Here is a 15128-nt window from a genome sequence, read left to right on the forward strand (position 1 = left end):
CTCACTGCAAGTTCCGCCTCCTGGGTTTACGCCATTCTCCTGCCTCAGCCTCCCAAGTAGCTGGGACTATAGGTGCTCACCACCACGCCCGGCTAATTTTTGTATTTTTAGTAGAGACCGGGTTTCACCGTGTTAGCCAAGATGGTCTCGATCTCCTGACCTCGTGATCCACCCGCCTCGGCTGTGTCTTGACTTTGTATTGGCAATCTTTAACTTATTGTTTAATTAGAATAATTTAATTTTTTACATTTGTAAATAAAGGCTATGTTGTTCCTTCTTTTTCTTTTCTCGTGTCTTTTATTTATTTTATTTTCTTATCGTACTAGCTAGGTCCTGCAGTAAGGTATTAAATAGAAATCTGAGATGTCATATTATGCAGCCATTCTTCTTTCTGATCACAATGGGAAAATTTTCAAGATTCCATGATTTTGTATGATGTTTGCTTAGGTATTTTGGAGATATCCTTAATCAAATTAATGCATTTCCTAGTTTACCAAGTGTCTGTTAATCATGAACGAATATCGAGTATACAAAACTTTCCTTGCATCTATTGAAATTACCATGTTTCTCTTTATTATTATGTTGAATTAGATTGGTTGATTTTTGAATGTTAAATCAACTATCAATCCTGGAATAAATCCAGCTTTGTTATGGGCAGTATCCTTTTATAGGAATCACTTAATTTTGTTTGCTAATAATTTGCTAAGGAATTTTTTATCTATGTGTATCATAGGATTTTTGCATTATGAGTGAGATTGACCTGTGATATTCCTTTTTTTTGTATTTTTCTTATCACATTTTTGTATTGAGATCAGTTTGGCCTCAAAAAATAAAAAAAATTTAAAATATTTTTCTGTTTTCTGGAAAAATTTGTGTGAGATTAGAATGATTTCTTAAATTATTTGTAAAATTCCCTGATGAAGACATAGATTGAATTGATAAATCTATGTAGAAAACTATTTAGATTTTTGTACATCTTCTTGTGTAAGTTTTGGAATTTATATTTTTCTGAGAGTTTATCTATTTCCTATACATTTTCAAATTTATTGGCATAAAGTTATTTATATTATCATTTTATGGTCTTTATAACATCTGTGCGATATGTAGTGTTAGACTTCTTATCGTTCCTGATATTGGTTATTTGTGACTTCTCTTTTTTCCTCTTTATCAATCTCATCAAAAACTTATCCGTTCTTTTGGTCTTTTCTAAGAACAAACTTGTGGGTTTATTTATCCCTTCTGTTGCATATATTTATTTTATTAATTTCTGCTTATTATAATTATTAGTTTATATTCAGGAGGTACATGTGCAGGTTTGTTAAATAGGTATATTGCATGATGCTGAGATTGGGGCTCCTAGTGATTCTGTCACCCAGGACATAAACATAATACTCAATAGGTGGTTCTTCAACTCTTGCATTCCTCCCTCCTTCCCCGCTTTTGGAATCCAGTGTTTATTGTTCCTATCTTCGTGTCCATGTGAATCCAATGTTTAGCTCTCACTTCTAAGTGAGAACATGCAGTATTTGGTTTTCTATCTCTGCCTTAATTTGCTTAGGATAATGGCTTCCAGCTGCATCCATGTTGCTGAAAAGTACATGATTTGGTTATTTTTTATGGCTGCATGCTCTTCATTATTTTCTTCTATTTTCTTTGGGCTTAACTTGCCTTGTTTTTCTAACATTTTGAAATGGATACTTAGATTAATGATTTTTAGCATTCTTCTTTTCTCAAATATATACTTAAAGGCTGTAATGTTTCCTCTTCGTGCAGCTCTAGTTGATCTTATATGTTTTGACAATTATTCATAATTATTCAGTTACAATATTTTCTAATTTCTATTAGAATGGCTTTTCTTGACCCACAGGTTATTTAGAAGCATGGATTTTCTTCTTAAATATATAGGGATTTTCAAGGTATCATTTTATCATTGATTTACAGAATAATTGCTGTGTGGTCAGGGAACCGTTTTTTGAGATTTGTTGAAACTTGCTTTAATATCCTAGCATATGCTCAATTTTTATTAATGTTTCATAAAAATAGTATTATCCTTCGGTTTTGGGGTGCAGTGTTCTATGTATGTCAAGTAATTCAGGATTTTTAGTGTATCATCCAATATTTTAATACTACTGATTTTTGTGTCTGCTTGGTCTATCGGTTAATAAGAAATTTGTATGAAAATCTTCCATATGATTGTGGGTTTGTCTGCTTTTCCTTATAATTCTGTCAATTGTCTCTTTATATGCTTTGAGGCCATATTTGTAAGTACATACATATTTAGAATTATTGTATCTTTCTGGCAGATCAAACCAGGAATTATGAGGTATTTATGAATTATACTTATGAAGTGTACTTATTTTCAAGTGTACTTTTTTTATCTCTAGTTGTGTATTCTGCCATAAAATCTACTTTGTCTGATTTAATAAAGCTATACTAGTTTCTTTTAATTAATGTTTGAATGCTATTTTTTTCCATTCTTTTATTTGCTACCCTTTTGCATTCCTATATTTATTATATGTTTTCTATAAACAAAATATAATTAGGTTTTGTTTTTTACTCAGTCTGACTCTGGTGAGGCAAAAATTAATATGGCTTATTTGGAAGACACTGCCTCCCAAACCAGTACAAGTAAACATCTATATGAGAGAAAACTTTAGATAGTTTGAGGCCAGATTTTGGAGAGTCTTTTAGTATCAAAGTAAAAATTTCTGTTTGTATATTCTAAGTTCCAGGGAACCATTGAAGGATTTTTGTTTTATTAGTAGTAGTAGTAGTATTTTCATTAAAGAGTTTTTAAACAGGTGAGTGATATGTCTTTTAAGAAGGTTAAGTCAGCAAGATTCAACTGGAGCAGGAAGCACTAGAGACAATAAAGATAAGGACTGAAATTCTTTTAATAAGGTAGCACTTAGGACAATAGTACCTGACACATAGTAAGCTTGCAATAAAATATTTGATAACGAAAGGAAAAACCCAGGTGTGATATGATGACCAGCCAAGACAAACAGGGGTGTGGCAGTGGAAGTGGCAAGAAATGACTGGATATATATAGTACAATAGACAGAACTCATCAACTGCTTACGGGTAAGTGAGCAGAAATTTCAAGTTTATGTTAAAGTTAATCAACAAACAGATATGAATATCATGCTAAGATGTTTATATTGGTGTCTATTACATGGAGCCTCAGAAGAATAAGTAATGAAACAGTGGTGAATATATTGATCATTAATCTACAAGGTATTACAAATAGTTATATATAGGAAAACATGTAAAGATGAATATATCCTATTTCTTTACCACAGCCACCCCTAACTTTAAAACTATCATGTGAGCTTTGGTGTGTAGGCAACATCCTCCAGCTGCTATATAAGGTAGTAGCTTGCTCCACGTCTGTGTTCTTGTAGGCCCTTCTGATGAAAGAGCATCAGTTTACACATTTCTGAGAGGAGGCATTTTCCTGTAGTAGTTATAATGTGCATTTACAACTTTATATTTATTATCACATGGTGCCAATGCAAGCCAGTGGCAAATAATTCAATGTTTTCTATTTCTGATTTTGTCTTGATCATCCCCGAAAATGCAGTTATTAATCCTTCTCTTAACAGCTGCTCACCATTTTTTATTTTTATGTATATTAAGGAATTCAGAATTTGTAGTAGTTATCAAATTTTTAGGAAATTTCAGGCTCATTAGTGAAAATATGTGATAATTCTTTAATCTCTGTCAGACACTTTCATTATGTGAATTTCTTGGGTATTTCTATGAGTTTTTCCACCCAGCGTGGATTGTTTCCTCTTTTGTTTTAAACTTTGCATTGTGAGCTTATCTTCAGCAGGGCTTTGTCTGTAAAACTCCTGTGCAGCCTGGGTTAAGAATTGTCTTTCAGAATAGTTTTGGGTTTACTTCTGCATGTACTCTATAGAGATTCCTGGCTTGGGACCTATTTCTTTGTAATTTCTTGACTTGTGGCTTTCTAGACCACACTTGAGATAAATTCAATCCTGTATGAGTTCAGGCTCATGTTATGGATTCTCAAGAGATTTGTTTTCCCCACCTAGAGCCCAAGCATAAATGAACCAGTTTCATTATTGTCTATTGTCTTCTTTTGCTGGTGGCCAGAGAGTTTAGCTCTTCAAGTTTTATGCAGAGGTCTTAGTTTCAGTATGCCACATTGCAAGAGCTAAGTTCTCATCTCTTATTTTTTTTTTCCATTCCCTGAAAAATCAAACTCCTAGATGACAACACCTACTCACCACCCACCATCGAGGCAAACACAGCATAGACTACTCATGTGCCAGTCCGATTTTCAGTTGCTTCATTATTCCTGGCATCTGGATATTTTTATTTTATATGAACTCAGCTAAGCATTATAAGTTCATATATTTTTCCCAGCATTTCCAGTTTATCTAGCAGGAGGGTTTTTATGTATAGTTTTCCATATTCCTGAAACTTGAATCTTGAATTCTTTCCACATCTATAAAGTCTTTTTTCACATGTTTCTAAATATCCTTGACTTGATTTTTTTTAAAGGACATTATATTTCACAGTTGTTGTGGCCTTAAAATGGTATTTCCCAACTTTTGGATTTAGTTTAAGAAGTAGGACCTAATTCTACTATCATTAAACCTTGCCACTTCATAAATTCTACTCAGAGGCACAAAGGGAATAATTAACTCTGAAGACTGATAGAAGACTGGCCATTTTAACTTGGCCTGAGGAAGTAACCCTGAAGAATGCACCCCATGTGAATAAATAACAACAAATTCAGTGTGGTGATTACCTTGAGGTCTAGGAAACGGGGGAATTAAGAAATGAGAACATAGCGGGGTTTCAATTACATTTGTATTGTTTCATTTCTTAAGCCGGTAGTATATACCCAGGGGTTCATTATATGCTTTGCTGTTTTTAAAAATTTGAAGTATTTGATAATAAAAATAATTGTTAAAGAAATTATCACCACAATGCAACCAGTACCACATCTTTAATTTCATGTCACTTAAGATATACAAGGCATTTGGCATTTGTCATGTGTGCTTGTCAAGTGAATAGATAATTTTTCATCCTAAAGAGGTCAGAGAGTAAGCTGCTCTTTTAGCAACTGTTAAGATTTAGTTATTCCCATGTTAGACTCTGTTTTCTCCCCTGCCTGTTGAAAATCTCACACGGCTGACAACAAGCTCCAGTCTATCCAGTGAGTATGCTATTTGCAACTTGGGAAGTAATTCCAGCATTATCTGGAATAGTAATAGGTCGAATTTGAATCATCTTCTTTGCTAAAAAGGTCCTTTTAAGTATTTTTGCAATAAAGTTATCTGCTGGTTTTATTATTTTGTTCATGTGAATTACAAGTGTTGTTATTTGGTGATCTTGTTCACTTACATTTTTTAGTAATAAAATATGACAAAGGAAGAAAAGATTGCCATTTAGAGGGACCCAGTTCCCTTTGAATGTCTACTTAGGCCTGGCTGCCTGCTTGATTTCTTGCATAGACTGTTTCTCATCCTCACATTAAAAATAGTTAACATTTATTGAGCACTTTCTGTGTGCCAGTCACATGATAAAGTATTCTTTATGTAATATTTAATTCCTACAACATTCCTACAAAATAGGTCTTATTATCTCTCTTTCAGATTGGAGAAAACAGGTTAGATGAATTTGACTAAGTCCTAGAACTACTAAATAGAATATAAACCTTTGAGTAACTCTGAAATAACTCCGCCTATATACCTATGCATGTATGTACGTGTGTGTTAGACTATCTTTCTATCATCTCTTCTACAACATATGGTCCATTATCGAATACCTCATAGCAGTAATTTGACATCACTTGGGCATCAGAAAGATTCATGTCACTGTTATGATATGTAGGATGTAGCTGCTTCTTATTTACAAACAGTAGGTAGACAAAAATACAAGGAATGGATGAGCAGTCGAAAGAAAGCTGGGTGATTAGGACAGAGAAGTGGTTGGAGGGCAGAGTGCTATAAGAATCAGCTGCCTGAGGCTAGGTGGTAGAATACCACCTTGATGTTGATGGTATGTGTGGATAAGGTAGGTATGTAGCCTCTGGTTTTATGTTTTCTGCCATACCAAAGACAAAAGGACAATGTTGTCCTGGGATCCTCACCTTTGACCTAATCAAATAAAACCTTCTCTCCTCACTTCACTACTATTAGGGAAGAGGGGTGATGCAGAAAGGAGACAAAAAATAAAAAAATGAAAAGATGGCCAGGCTATATTATTTCCTATTTATTTACAGATAAGCTCATTGCTTTTCAGAAAAAAAGAGGAAGGAAGGATGGAGGGAGAGATAAAAGGATGGAGAGGTGGGAAGGAGGACATTGATTTAATACAGAGAAAAGTATTAAATTGTATTTCTATCTGTGACTTCTTAGTGAATATTAAGACTATTTTGTGACTTTACAACTTTGTTTAGAAAAGATTAATGTGATTTAATCTAAACTGAGCCGTGTAAAGCACGATGTGTCTCTTTTTCCCAGTCCTAATTCTTAGAGAAATTCATGCATCTCCAAACTTCATCTTGAAGTTGCATTTACTTCATACTGAGGCTTGTGTTTAATTATTTTGGCCTTGTGTAAGTGATTTTGGCCCTGAGGCACTTAGACAATTAGGGGTCCTTCATTAGGTTAGCAAAAATTACAAATGAATTAGTATAATCTCAATTAAAATAATATTTCACCGACCCAATTTACCATTGCTGTTTACATGTGGTCTAATCTAAGTCTTACTCTGATAACACCCTTAATAATAAAATTGGCTCATAAGACTCAGAGGCATGAGTGTGAGCAGATGTTTTATTTTGCCTTCAGAATTTCACAGGTGTCCAAAAACACTGTAAAGATACACAAAGGGGCCAATCTAAGGACAAACGCCCTGGGGTGGCCAATAAATAACTCTGCTTGTATGAGTATTTTGCTGATTTGTAGTGTAAAAATCAGTAATTAAATTTAAATTGGTTCTTGTGGAAAATTGTGAATCCCTCTTATACAGACTTTCTTAGAAAGATTTAAGTATTTCTAGTCTTCTCCCTGATGCCAGATTTTGAGCTTTCTGTTGTCTTATTCCTTGGGTAGCTGCTGTCTTGCTACCCCTACCCCTTATGTTTATGATAAGAACTAGAAAATTTTATGAGGAATCTTTTAGAAGTCCTTTTGAAAGTTTTTAATAAACATTTCTTTTAAAAATATATTTCATGTTTATACACATAACAGGAAATTAAATTATTCAAATATTTTGTAAAGTATTTTATTGTTTACGAAGAATGTCCATGCCCATTTCTTCGCAAATTCTTAAAGCAACCCTGTCAGGTAAGTAAAACAGGTGTCACCCCCACAGGACAGATGAAACTGAAACCACAAGTAGTTAATGACTCAGGTCTTCTGACTTCTGAACTAGAGTTATTTTTATGTTTCATCTTATTCCTTGACCAAATGGCAATGAAAGGGTCCAATTTTTAGATGGATTCTTGGGTTTTTGTATCTGATATTGCCTTTTTGAAACTTTATGGAATCATTAGGACCATAACTGCTAATTGGGAGGGCAGTTAATGGTTGATAAATTCTATCTTTGTTAACTAACTTTGTTTCTTCTCGCCCTGCGTTCTGTATCTCAGAAGTGAAGAATCAAGTGAGAATGGAGGAGGTGAAGCTCTTATCACTAAAAAAATGTTTAACTTACTGCTGCAGATGGTAAGCATGGAATAAATGGCAGCTTCAAGGACTATTTCAACATGGTATGGGAGTAGATTCTTATTTCAGGGTTATAAGATTTAATTAAACACCCTCTTCATTAATGGGAGCTTTGTGGGGCTGCACACACAAGTCACTTCTTCCTAGGACTTTAGTGCACTATACATGCTGTGTCATTCATTCCTCAAGAGCAGTGTTAGCTCCAAGTAGGCAACTGTGATGCCTAAATGTTGAAAACTCTAACACCACTGTATTTATTTATATGAGAATTAGGTCAAAATTAGCCTAAGCAGAGACACCAAATAACTTAGGATCACGAGCAAAATGGGAAATAAAAGGTGTTTTATACTGAATCTTTACAGATGGATTTGGCAAAGAACAGTTAATTAACCATGAGCCCAACTGGGGATACATTTTTAATGGTTTGCAGGTAGTCTAGAGTAAAAGCTAAATAAAAATTTCCAGCTCAAACTGCTCTTCTAAAATGGGATAAGAACTATAGTAGTGAATTAAAATAACCTGTGAATGTTTCTAACCAATATAAAAATACCAGTTATGAAATATTTCTTTTACTCTTTGCCAATTCTTTAATAGTCCATTAGGTATTTCTAAAGGGTGAGTATTTGAAATGAGAATTTGGGCTCAGAAGCCTGAAGGGTCAGAATCTTGAATAAACTGACTGAGGCTAGAGAGAACAGGATGTAAAAGGGGACTTTTTTAGTGGTGGATTTGCCTTGAAACTGGGCATATGTTGCATTTGGATAAGTGCTTGAAAATTCCAGGAATCACAGAAAAAGTAACTTAAAGAAAATTAGAAAATTACTGGATTAATTCTTTGCTACTGCATTAGAGCTGTCTGCCTTTTAAAATTTTTTTTTTTTTTCACTTTAAGTTCAGGAATACATGTGCAGAACATGCAGGTTGGTTACATAGGTATACATGTGCCATGGTGGTTTGCTGCACCTATCAACCTGTCATCTATGTTTTAAGCCCTGCATGCATTCGATATTTGTGCTAATGCTCTCCCTCCACTTGCCCTCCACCCCCTAACAGGCTCCAGTGTGTGATATTCCCCTCCCTGTGTCCATGTATTCTCATTGTTCAACTCCCACTTATGAGTGAGAACATGTGGTGTTTGGTTTTCTGTTCTTGTGTTAGTTTGCTGAGAATGATAATTTCCAGCTTCATAAAGGACATGAACTCATCCTTTTATATGGCTGCATAGTATTCCATGGTGTATATGTGCCATATTTTCTTTATCCAGTCTATCATTGATGGGCATTTGGGTTGGTTCCAAGTCTTTGCTATTATAAATAGTGCTGCAATAAACATACGTGTGCACGTGTCTTTATGGTAGAATGATTTATAATCCTTTGGGTATATACCCAGTAATGGGATTGCTGGGTCAAATGGTATTTCTGGTTCTAGATTCTTGAGGAATCGCCACACTGTCTTCCACAATGGTTGAACTAATTTACTCTCCCACCAACAGTATAAAAGCGTTCCTATTTCTCCACACCCTTGCCAGCATCTGTTGTTTCCTGACTTTTTAATGATCACCGTTCTAACTGGTATGAGATGATATCTCATTGTGGTTTTGATTTGCATTTCTCTAATGACCAGTGCTGATGAGCTTTCTTTAATATGTTTGTTGGATGCATAAATGTCTTCTTTTGAGAGGTGTCTATTCATATCCTTCTCCCACTTCTTGATTTTTTTTTTCTTATAAATTTGTTTAAGTTCCTTGTAGATTCTGGATATTAGACCTTTGTCAGATGGATGGATTGCAAAACTTTTCTCCCATTCTGTAGATTGCCTGTTCACTCAGATGATAGTTTTTTTGTTTTTTTTGTTTTTTTTTTTTTGCTGTGCAGAAGCTCTTTAGTTTAATGAGATCCCATTTGTCAGTTTTGGCTTTTGTTGCAATTGCTCTTGGTTTTTTAGTCGTGAAGTCTTTACCCATGCCTATGTCCTTAATAATATTGCCTAGATTTTCTTCTAGGGATTTTATGGTTTTAGGTTTTACATAAGTCTTTAGTCCATCTTGAGTTAATTTTTGTATAAGGTGTAAGAAAGGGATCCAGTTTCAGCTTTCTGCATATGGCTAGCCAGTTTTCCCAGCACCATTTATTAAATAGGAAATCGTTTCCCCATTGCTTGTTTTTGTCAGGGTTGTTGAAGATCAGATGGTTGTAGATATGTGGTATTATTTCTGAGGTCTCTGTTCTGTTCCATTGGTCTATATATCTGTTTTGGTATTAGTATTATGCTGTTTTTGTTTCTGTAGTCTTGTAGTATAGTTTGAATTCAAGTAGTGTGAAGTCTCCAGCTTTGTTCTTTTTGCTTAGGAGATTCTTGGATTTATGAGTAGAGCTGTCTACTTTATGAAGAAGGTTTTTAATTGCTTCTGTATGACTTAGCTAAGCTCTTCTGTCTTTTTATCCTCATTGCACCATTGTTATAAAACTATTTTATTTTATACTACTTCTCCTTTGCCTGACCCAGAAATTACTGGTTGAATGTGTTGTTCTTTATACCACTGATTATAGGAAAAGCCAGAAAGAAAATCTGACCTTTACATTGTCTTTCATTTTACCCTAATATGCCAATGTTTAATGAATTTAATCTTTCTGTTTGTTGCACTAGAAATGCTGGTAATTACATGTTCAGTACTTAAATGGTGTGTCCAACAACGAGGCTGAATACAATTTTATTCTTTTAGTAGCTTTATTAAGGTTTAACAATATTATATATATTTATGATGTATAATGTGATGTTTTGATGTGTATACATTGTAAAAGAATTAAATCAAATTAATTAGCATATTCATCAGCAAACATACATTTTTTGTGTGGTGATAACATTAAAGATCTAGTCTCCTTTCAGTTCTCGAGTATACAATATTATTATTAACTGTACTCACCATGCTGTATAACAAATGTCCAGAACACATTCCTCCTGTCTTACTAAAACTTTGTATCTTTTGACCAGCATCTTCTCATTCCCCAACCCACCCGCAGCTTCTGATAACCACCAGTCTGCTCTGCTTCTGAGTTCAACTTATAAAAATTTTATGTATATGTGAGTTCAGTAGTATTTGTCTTTCTGTGCCTGGCTTATTTCACTTACATAATGTCTTCCAAGTTCATCTATGTTATTACAAATGACAAGATTTCTTGCTTTTTAACAGCTGAGCAGTATTCCATTGTGTATGTGTAAATATATGTGTGCTTGTGTGCGTGTGTATGCACACATTTTAAAAATTCATTCATCCATCAGTGGACACTTAGGTTGATTCTATAGTGTGACTATTATGAATGACGCTTCAGTGAATATGGAAGTGCAGATCTCTCTTTAATGTACTGATTTTTTTGTCCTTTGGATATATACCCAGATATAAGATCGCTGAATCATATAGTACTTCTATTTTTAAGTTTTTGAGGAATGTCTACACCATTTTTCATAATGGCTATACTAGTTTACATTTCCACCAACAGTGTGCAAGGGTTTCTATTTTCTCATCCTCACCAATACTTATCTTTTGTCTTTTTGATGAAAGTCATCCTAACAGGTGTGAAATGATATCTCATTGTGGCTTTAATTTGCATTTCCTTAATGATTAGTGATGTTGAGCATTTTCTTTTCCCATGTACCTGTTGACTATTTGTATGTCTGCTTTTGAGGAGTGTCTACTCAGGTCCCTTGCCCATTTATAAAATTGGGTTATTTGTTTTCTTGCTATTCATTCTCTACACTTTTACTCCTCCTTCATTTTATGTGTTTGATGTTATAATTTACTAGTTTCTTTTTAAGACAGTGTTTTGCTCTGTCACCCAGGCTGGAGAACAGTGGTGCAATCTTGGCTTACTGCAGCCTTGACCAACTTCCCAGGCTCAAAGCCTTCTTCCTCCTCAGCCTCCCAAGAAGCTGGGACTATAGGCATGAACCACCATGCCTGGCTTTTTTTTGTTTTTTTTTTTTTTGTTTGTTTGTTTTGTTTGTTTGTTTGTTTTGTAGAGACGAGGTCTCACTATATTGCCCAGGCTTATAACTTATATTTTTTATGTTGTGTGTCCTTTAAGAAATTAATATAACTATGGTTATTTTTTAGTAGTTTTGTCTCTTAGTCTTTACACTAGAAATATTTGATTTACACACCATTACAGTATTAATGTAGAACTCTGTTCCTTAGTTCAGCTAAAACCAGGTTCTTGTCATACGAACAGGAAGGATTAGGAACGGGGAGACCTTGGAGGGTGAGGGGAATGAAATTTATTGGGTAAAAAGGAAAATGAAAAAAGAAAAAAACTCTCAACAAAGCAAGAGGGAATCCTTCTGACAGGCTCTCCACCTCACAGATTGATTCCAGGCCACACACACAGGAACTGAAGAGGCCAGGCTCCTCCCTCCTGGACACAGTGTGAACTTCTCATGGCAACCCTCCTGCACACTTCATTCTCACAGTGCACAGGTGGGTTGGAGATTCTCCAGGAACCCTCACCCTTATCTGTCTCCCACATCTGCCTCCCTCTAAAGAAGTACATTTAGGCCGGGCGCGGTGGCTCAAGCCTGTAATCCCAGCACTTTGGGAGGCCGAGGCGGGCGGATCACGAGGTCAGGAGATCGAGACCATCCTGGCTGACACGGTGAAACCCCGTCTCTACTAAAAAATACAAAAAACTAGCCGGGCGAGGTGGCGGGCGCCTGTAGTCCCAGCTACTGGGGAGGCTGAGGCAGGAGAATGGCGTAAACCCGGGAGGCGGAGCCTGCAGTGAGCTGAGATCCGGCCACTGCACTCCAGCCTGGGCGGCAGAGCGAGACTCCGTCTCAAAAAAAAAAAAAAAAAAAAAAAAAGAAGTACATTTAACTGCCATTAAAATAAGGACAAGGATAAGGATGAAGACTGATTTTAACTGCTTCCTGCTGACAGGGGGCACTGTTTTGGGGAAAACTGCAGTCAGATCTCCCTCAGAGGCCTATCTGAGGGTCCCTGGCAAAAGGGGCCATTGTCCGAGGCTCTGGTTGCATGACGTTTGGAGTTTGATGGCCTGAAGGTGAAAAGAGACAAACTGGGTTATAAGAAAACGTGTATCAAAATGAAACAAGGTGGAGGTGACAGCTCAAAAATCCCAAGACCTTTTACCAGTTTGCACAGGGAAAGGGAGGCCAAAAGCCTAACTGATAAAAAAAAAACTGTTACTCTTTTGCTGGCATATTGGGCTTCTGGGTTCCCTTCCCCTGAGCCCAATCCTAAGGCAACCAGTTTAAGGTTTGGGAAATTAACTTTTCCCAGTTTGGAGGATGTATCCGAGGGGAGTATCCCATAGTACAGAGACACAGTTACCTATCAGTGAAGGGAGGACAGAGGAGGAAAAAGGAAAAAAGAAAGCATTTTTCAAAGGCATGCCGGGAGTTCAGGATGCATTCAAAAGGGGCACAGACTGAAGATGAATGGCTACTTATCTAGAAAGAGGAGAGCGAGGCATCCCAGGTTCCCTTCTCTTCCTAGAAAATACCTGGGGTAGCCGGGCACGGTGGCTCAAGCCTGTAATCCCAGCACTTTGGGAGGCTGAGACGGGCGGATCACAAGGTCAGGAGATCGAGACCATCCTGGCTAACACGGTGAAACCCCGTCTCTACTAAAAAATACAAAAAACTAGCCGGGCGAGGTGGCGGGTGCCTGTGGTCCCAGCTACTCCGGAGGCTGAGGCAGGAGAATGGCGTAAACCCGGGAGGCGGAGCTTGCAGTGAGCTGAGATCCGGCCACTGCACTCCAGCCTGGGCGACAGAGCCAGACTCAGTCTCAAAAAAAAAAAAGAAAAGAAAATACCTGGGGTACATGAGGGAGAGAAAGTGAAGCATCCTTCTTTCTTCCATATTTATAACCCCCAGTCCCAGAGACTGCGAAAGAGTGCAACCCATGGGTGACTTTCACCCATGTTAATGGGTGCAGGGTTGGGGGAGTGGACAGGGGATGGGAATATTCACTCTTACTCATGTATGTGCTATTTTCCCTGCTGTCAGTAGCCTTTGAATTCCTTAGATCTAAAGGCCGGGCCCAGTAGCTCATGCCTGTAATCCCAGCATTTTGGGAGGTGGATCACAAGGTCAGGAGTTCAAGACCAGCCTGGCCAAGATGCTGAAACCGTGTCTCTACCAAAAATACAAAAATTAGCGGGCATAGTGGCACAAGCCTGTAATCCCAGCTACTTGGGAGGCTGAGGTAAGAGAATTGCTTGAACCCGCACAGCAAAGGTTGCAGTGAGCTGAGATTGCACCACTGCACTCCAGCCCAGGCAACAGAGCAAGACTCTGTCCCAAAATAAGTAAATAAATAAATAAATAATAAAAAATGAATTCCTCATTGATGCCATGGATACTAGCATGACCTTTATCCATGAAATGGGAAGCTTGGCTTAATCAGCAGGAATTAGCCATGCTCACCTGCACTGTGCCTTTTAATTTCTGTTATTATCTGCTTCTGGATCCCTCAGATCATTTTCTTTTCTAGGGCTTTGACCCGAGGCTTGGAATGGAGCTTGGGACAAAAATATGTCTCAAGGCAGGTTGCATGGACTACTTATCATAAGCTGAATGGTAAGGTGAAGCTGTGCAATTGAGTCTTCCTCTAGCAAGGGAGAGAAAAGGATGTCTTGTGACACACCCAGATGACTGGTGGCTATAGTTATGCTTGCTAAGATTTGGGTGCATGGTACTTGGCTTTGGATAGCTCTCTTGGTCTTACTTTCCCAAAAAGGAATGCTCTAGGTAATGGGCATCCTATTTATTCCCATCGCCTGACAGGATTTGCAGGACCATTGCTTAGAACAAGAATATTGATCCAGATTTTTACATTATCCATTCCCTTTTTACTTTCTGAGCTGCAGTCAGAGACTGCTGGTTGGTTCACAGCAATATGCAGAGTTAGTTAGTCTAAAATGTAGGCAAAAACTTAAAAACAACTAACTAGTCTAGAATTTAATGCAAATGTATGATACATTTTGAAACATAATTTCTCTCTCTCCAGTCCACATTTCTGTTAAAAAACAAATCATGATAGGACCAAGTTCTTTGCAAAATAGACTTTAGTCTTAGACTCGACCTGATTATTTACATAAAGTGAAGCAAGAATAATTATTTCTACATAAGCCTTTTAGACTGGTTTTGATGGAACTCTGTTCCACACGGAATCTCAGATAGGACTTTTTAAAGCTCATCCCAGCCATAGTTTTGTACCCTCAAATACCTGTGTGTTGGGTTAACTCCTCTCTTCTTGAGGTCCCAAGAGCATGTGGTTCCTGGGCCAGTCAGAAAGTGACACTCTTTACTTACCACCGGTCAGGAACCCTGTACAGGGACTGTGTATGCAATGTATGTGGCCATTTTTCCCAAAGGGCTTTATTGGCTCTGGAAGTTGAG

The sequence above is a fragment of the Macaca thibetana genome, chromosome 5, assembly GCF_024542745.1.
Source record: "Macaca thibetana thibetana isolate TM-01 chromosome 5, ASM2454274v1, whole genome shotgun sequence".
NCBI lineage: Eukaryota > Metazoa > Chordata > Mammalia > Primates > Cercopithecidae > Macaca > Macaca thibetana.